Raw genomic sequence first — 7251 nt, 5'->3', positions numbered from 1 at the left:
GTCCCTCTGTGTCTTGTCACCGGAAACACGCAGTCGCGGGCAAATCTCCCAGTTTTAAGCCCTTCGCCTCCCCTCTAGGGATCCAGCCGAGCCAGAAGCACAAAGGTGCGGTCGGCGCGCGGCCCCTCCAGGTCGAGTTGGCGCACGCAGGGATTTGGCGCGCACACAGTTGTTTTCCCTGGGATTGTTTGGGTCAGTTGGAGAGCCGGAGACCGGGTCCCTCTGTGCTCTGAACGGAGGTTTTTCTGTTCCTCAGTGACAGGGATCGTGTCTTGAGCAGTTTTGGCCTCTCTCTTTCCCCTCTCACTCCCCACAGAGGGGGGTGCAACCCCGTCCCTCTGCGTCTCTGGTCCCGGCCCGATTTTATCTTCTCCAGTTCGCACTAACATTAGAAGGTTTTCTCAGTGGACTCTGCCTCCTTTTCCTCCCAATCTCCTGGATTCTGTAAGAGTTCCTATAGCTTCCGATCTTCTCCGTGCGAGACATGGGGGCGATTGCAATGTACAGAGCTCCCTACTTTTCCGCCATCTTGCCCTCTTCTTGATAATTAGACTTTTAAAAATGGAAATTAGAGACTGAAGAAATAGCTGATTTATTTTTAATGTTTTATTTATTTCTGAGAGAGAGAGAGAGAGAGCGTGAACAGCGGAGGGCCAGAGAGAGGGAGACACAGAATCCGAAACAGGCTCCAGGCTCTGAGCTAGCTGTCAGCACAGAGCCCGATGTGGGGCTCAAACCCATGAACCATGAGATCATGACCTGAGCTTAAGTCGGACGCTTAACCGACTAAACCACCTAGGCACCCCAAGAAATAGCTGATATAAAGGTTTGCTTCATATGTTAGAAGTAGATCCCTCTGTCATACCATTTGCCATGTGTTGGGATTTAGTCTCAAAAGCCAGGCCTATTGATAAAAGTATCTGGGTCCAACAGTCAGCTCTGGATGAATCCAAGCCCTCCTGTCCCTTAGCATAATAACCTCAAGCTTCATTTGTGTTGTAGCATGTGTCAGAATTTCCTAATTTTGGGGGTGCCTGGCTGGCTTAGTCAGTTAAGCATGTGACTCTTGATCTCAAGGTCATGAGTTCAAGTCCCACATTGGGGATGGAGCCTACTTAAAAAAAAAATTTTTTTTCCTACTTTTTAAGGTTGAATAATATTCCATTGTGTGGATAGACCACACTTTGTTTAAGGTTGAATAATATTCCATTGTGTGGACAGATCACACTTTGTTTATTCATGCTTCGATGGACACTTGGGTTGTTTCCACTTTTCTTGACCTCTAAAGAAGGAAATGGCATGATCTCACCTGTGTTGTCAGAGCATCAAGGATGATTGGAAAGGCCGACTGTGCACTACTGGACGAAGGCACATTTAGACAGGAGCAATCTGGGTGGAGAAAAAGGACCAAAGTGAGAGCATAATTTGGCTTTAGTGATATCTAGGCTATCTGGGGTGAAAGGGAGGGGACAGGAATCAATGGTCTTAGTTTGGGTGGTTGGGAGGATAAAAAGAAATCTGAAGGAGGGAGAAGAAGTGGAGGTGGAGGAGGAGGGATTGTTTTGGTTTTCTTTGGGGTTTTCTTTGGAGTAGAGGGGGAAGGTCAAGCTGGAATCTGAACTCTTGATTCTGAGGGGTCTTCAGGATATTCAGGTGGAAATGCTGGGTGACAGGTGTGAAAATGGTATGAGATGACACAATAATTATAAGAGAGATCAGCAAACACATGAAAAGAAATGCCACCCAGGGTTCCTGGCAGCCCCACAGTTTTTTGTTAAGTTTTTATTTATTTAATGTTTTTTTATTTTATTTCTGAGAGAGAGAGAGTGTGTGAGCATGGGAGGGTCAGAGAGAGAGGGAGACACAGAATCCAAAGACAGGCTCCAGGCTCTGAGCTGTCAGCACAGAGCCTGATGAGGGGCTGGAACCCATGAACCGTGAGATCATGACCTGAGCCGAAGTCGGCTGCTCAACCGACTGAGCCACCCAGGCGCCCCTAAGTTTATTTATTTTGAGAGAGAGAGAAACGTGCAGACTTGCAGGGAAGGGGCAGAGAAAGAATTCCAAGCTGTCTTTCAATCTCACGACCTGGCGAGCTGTGTGATCATGATCTGAGCACAAAGAGTTGAGAGGCTTGACTGAACCACCCAGGCGCCCCCAGCCCCGACAGTTTTCTTTCTTTTTTTAAATTTTTTAATGTTTTATTTAGTTTTGATAGAGAGAAAGCGTGAGCAGGGGAGGGTCAGAGACAGAGGGAGACACAGAATCTGAAGCAGCCTCCAGGCTCTGAGCTAGCTGTCAGCACAGAGCCCGACGACGGGCTGGAAACCAAGAATTGTGAGATCATGACCTGAGCCAACGTCGGATGCCTAACCAACTGAGCCACTCAGGCGCCCCATCCCCGACAGTTTTCTTAAGTTGCTGGGAGAACCTCTCCAAATCCGTTAGCACGGTACATAGTGCTCTCTCGTGGCAACAACGTGCAACTGCAGCTGAGCCTACAAGCTAGGGTGGAAATGTTTTTCTGAATCCTGAAGGCGGCAGTTCTGTCCCTTAGCCTGCGAAGGAAGTCTGACACTAAGATCCTCATGTAAGCACTGGGTGCTCAGTGTTCAAGGGTCCAGGGAAGCTGACTGCTCCTTCAGCAAGTGCTGTGAGCCTAGGAGGCACCTGAGGGACAGCACAGTCGGAATGGTAGTGGATGAGAAAGGCAAAGTTAAAGGGGTGTAGTTAAATGAGAACAATGTGTATACTGAGATTATTCTGGGGTCACCCTTATGTTTCCACACTTCCTTTCAAGTATTTAAAAAAATTTTAATGTCTATTTTTGAAAGAGAGAGACAGTGTGACTGGGAGAGGGGCAGAGAGAGAGGGAGACACAGAATCTGAAGCAGGCTCCAGGCTCTGAGCTGTCAGCACAGAGATAATGTAGGCCTTGAACTTACGAGCTTCGAGATCATGACCTGAGCCAAAGTCGGACGCCCAACTGACTGAGCCACTCAGGTACTCCTCCTTTCAACTATTTTTTTTAAATGTTTTATTTTTTATTTATTTCTAGGAGAGAGAGAGAGAGACAGCGTGAGCAGGGGAGGGTCAGAGAGAGAGTGTGATTCATATTCTGAAACAGGCTCCAGGCTCTGAGCTGGCAGTCAGCACAGAGCCCGACGCGGGGCTCGAACCCACGAACCGCGAGATCATGACCTAAGCGAAAGTCGGACGCTTAACCGACTAAGCCACCCAGGCGCCCCCCCCTCCTTTCAACTATTAATGTACAAAGATCAATACTTAATTTTCCAGCCTGGCAGCTTTCATTTAAGTAAATTGTCTGCCTGGGTGGTCCCTAAGAAACAGAACTACCTGGGAAACATTTTGCTTTGGGATTCTCTCTTTTAATCTTTTGTTTCGTTTCGTTTTGTTTAGTAGGCTCCACACCCAATGTGAGGCTAGAACTCACAACTCTGAGATCAAGAGCTGTGTGCTCCACCTGAGGAGGTGGCTTGGAACCCTTTGCTTTGGGGTTCTTTTCTCCTTCTAATTGGCTCTGTCTCAGTTTAGGGACAGGTCTTTCAGAAGTCTGCACATTTATTTCAGTACGACACCCAGAATGTCTCAAATGGCAGAAGCTTCCTGGTGGCAGGCTGTATCAGGATGTAGGTTTGACTATTGTGAATGAGACTCCAAGTGAGAGTGGCGTAAGCAAGACAGGATTCTTTTTCTCACATTTGTAAGGTGTGGATTTAGGCAGTTCAGGGCTGGACTGGTGGCTCCACTGGCACCTGGTATTCTGGTCCCTTCCAGCTTTCTGCTCCCCTATCCCCAGGGTGTGGTTCTCAATGTCACAGTCCAAGAGGGAACTCCAGGCACCACATCCATTCCCAAGGAGCAGGATGAGGAAGACCAAAGGGGGAAGGAAGGCTCACCCCTTCCTTGTAAGGGCCTGACTTCGGAGTTGCATGGAATACTTCTGTTGTCTTGAGGAGTGAAAAAATTAATAGAGTTTTGAACAGCACTTGGCTTAAGAATGGCTTTCTTTCTTATTTATTTATTTTAATGTTTTATTTATTTCTGAGAGAGAGAGAGACAGTGTGAGCAGGGGAGGGTCAGAGGGAGAGGGAGATACAGAATCTGAAACAGGCTCCAGGCTCTGAGCTGGCTGTCAGTACAGAGCCTGTCACGGGGCTCGAACCCATGAACCATGAGATCACGACCTGAGCCAAAGTTGGACGCTCAACAGACTGAGCCACCCAGGCGCCCCAAGAATGCCTTTCTTTCAATAGCAGCAACCATGATAGTAACATTTAATATAGCTAATAATGTTAGAATGCTTACTATGTACCTGTCACTAAATAATGTTACCTGTATTAGCCCACCTGAGCCTCATCACATTCTGGGATATGTACCACACTGTTGCTATTTCACAGACAAAAGCAAACTGAGGTAGAGATATCATACATTTATAACTGGCAGTTATAAATTCCAGTCCAAACCATTCGATCTTATTCCAGAGTAGGCTTACTTAACCAGTAACCCATATTAATTCAATGTACTCTGTTTTGTCTATATATATTTTGGAGGAATATTTAGTATTATATCAGTAACTTATTCCCATATCTAAAGACAAATTGTTCTCAGGCCACTGCAGCCTGGCCTGTGTTTGATTCTCCAGACCCTTTACACAGCCTTGGTAGAGAGGAAGTGTGGGTGGGAGATGGGATATGCCTGAAAGCTGGAGACAGAAGGGTTGGGAGAATTCCTAAAGAGGAGTGGCAAATACCAGATTCAAGGCCAAAGGTGGGAAACTCTGCTGCAAACAATAACCTGTATAGGTTGGGACATTCTGATCAATCCCAAGGAAAACGTCCATTCATTCCTGGCTATTTTATTTTTATTCTGTTTGAAGCTATTATGGCTGGGTTTCTTTTTTATTTCCCACTATTTGTTGTTGGTATATAGGAAGTCTATTGATCTTGTATATTTGATTTTCACCCACATTTCTGAACTCTATTCTAGTGATGTGGCCATTGATTTCCTTGAGTTTTCTAGGTAGGAAGACATAGAATCTGCTAATAAGTCTCATTCATTTCATGGCTGTTAATATTTGAACTTCTGACTTTCTCTTGTATTAAGGAATTAACTTAGAAGTTCTAAAAAAATATTGAATAATTGTGGAAATAGGCATTTGTGATATTATTCCTGACATGAATGGGAATGTGCTAATGTTTTGTACAAGTATGGGAGCTGCTTTTTTTTTAGACATTATATATATATTTCCAGGGTAACAGAAACTGTTGGCGCTTACCTCTAAATAATCTTCCTCCTTCTTCTCTGCTAAAAAATGCCCTCCGATTTTGACAAGAACTGACTGGAAACTCTTAATTTCATGAAAGGGACTCAGCCTGTGGCATGAAACTGGCTTTGGTTAGTGAGATGTAAAGGGAAGTCAGCTGGAGGTGGGTGGGTCTGTCTTCCTAGGAAGGGTTTCCATGGTGATAAAAGGCAGGAACTGTGGGAGGAAGAGTTTAAGTCATTATCTCAAGGCCCTGCGCAGGTTTTGAGCTAAAATAGGGTTCCGTCCTATTTCCTAACAACTATACCTGTTGTAGTTATTATTGTGACCAGTAGTGGGGAACAAAAAACCCATAGAGAAGCTGGGCCATTTTGCTCTGAGAAAAATCCCTCGTTTGGGCCATCTGCAGTCAAATATGCTATTCTTTGCAGCTGAGGGGCGTTCCTAAATGACACATTTGTGCAGGAAGCCTCCGTCTGTCACTAGTTTACTCTGAATTTTTGCCTGAAGTAGGCACTGGGAGTTGAAGTTCAAAGGCAAACGCAAGCCCTTGAGCCAGAGCAGGTGAGAGAGAGCTTGGAGTCAGCCTTGAAGTCAGCAAATAAATTCTGGGGCAGCCACGGGCAGGAGAAGCAGATCCAACAGGGCTTCGGGGAGGCATCAGTCGGGTCTTTTCAGTTTGAGCCACCCGGGGTTCCTTCTCTCTGCCAGCTCTTAGTTTAGGAAACGATCGATAGCAGTTATTCACCTCCCAGATAGGAAGCATTTCCACTTCCTGGAGCTCTCCTGGGGTCGGGGATATACATCCAGCCACCTTGGCTTCCTAGGTTCCAAGGGAGCTAAAGCATTTCCAGGCACTTAGGCAAGAGGAGACCCGGCCCAGGTGCGCGCTGCCAGCCTGCACCTTTGCCCTTGTACCACGAGGGGTGGGGGTAAGGCCATGGGCCACGCTTAAGCTGCATCTGGAGAGTTTGGGAGGAGGGCCTGGGAGGAAGATCTGCACCCAGAATGCGAAGGCAGGGTGGGGCCTTGTAAGGGGGTTGGAGGGAGAGACGGATGAGGAATGAGCTGTAAGAGTGAGGAAAGACGCAGAAAGGAATAGCACAGATCGGGTTGGAGGCTGGTTTTCGGGAGCAGCTACCCTGAGAGTGCAGGCAATACTATTGGGGGTGGATCATCTTGAAAATTCTTCCTGGGATGAGAAGCAGGAAGCTTCCAGATGCTCCAGCAGCAGGGATCAGGTGGAGTGAGCAATCAAAGGGGTTGAGGCAGGAGGCCTGTGTGAAACATGACAGTTTAAGGAGAAGCGTGCTGCCAGAAGTGACTCAGATCAGACTCTACCCCACAGCTCATAGCTAACCCCTCAGCAAACTCAGTGCTCTTTGGGTCCATCCGCAAGTCTCTGTAGGCTTGATCCCTGGAATATATCCTGACTCTGGCTGCTTACTATCTTGACAGCTGCTACTACTGTGATCCAAGTCCATCTCCACACTTGTATCTGGTCTCCCTGTTTCTGCTCTTGCATCGCCGGGGTCTGTTCTTCACATAACAGCCAAAGGGATATTTTATATATTTATTTTTAATAGTTTTATTTATTTCTAGGAGAGAGAGAGAGAGACAGCGTGAGCAGGGGAGGGTCAGAGAGAGAGGGAGACACAGACTCTGAAATAGGATCCAGGCTCTGAGCTGGCAGTCAGCACAGAGCCCGACGCGGGGCTCGAACCCATGAACCGCGAGATCATGACCTAAGCGAAAGTCGGACGCTTAACCGACTAAGCCACCCAGACGCCCCAGGGATATTTTATTTTTAAAGTTTCTTTACTTATTTGGCGGGGGGGGAGGGGGAGAATTCCAACCAGGCTCCACAACATCAGTGTGGAGCCAGACGTGGGGCTCCAAGCCATAAATTGCGAAATCATGACCTGAGCTGAAATCAAAAGTTCGATGTTCAACCGACTGAGCCA

Source organism: Hyaena hyaena, unplaced genomic scaffold (assembly GCF_003009895.1).
Source record: "Hyaena hyaena isolate Hyena2069 unplaced genomic scaffold, ASM300989v1 scaffold_1438, whole genome shotgun sequence".
In the NCBI taxonomy this organism is placed as follows: Eukaryota; Metazoa; Chordata; class Mammalia; order Carnivora; family Hyaenidae; genus Hyaena; species Hyaena hyaena.
This window is presented reverse-complemented; position numbering follows the sequence as displayed.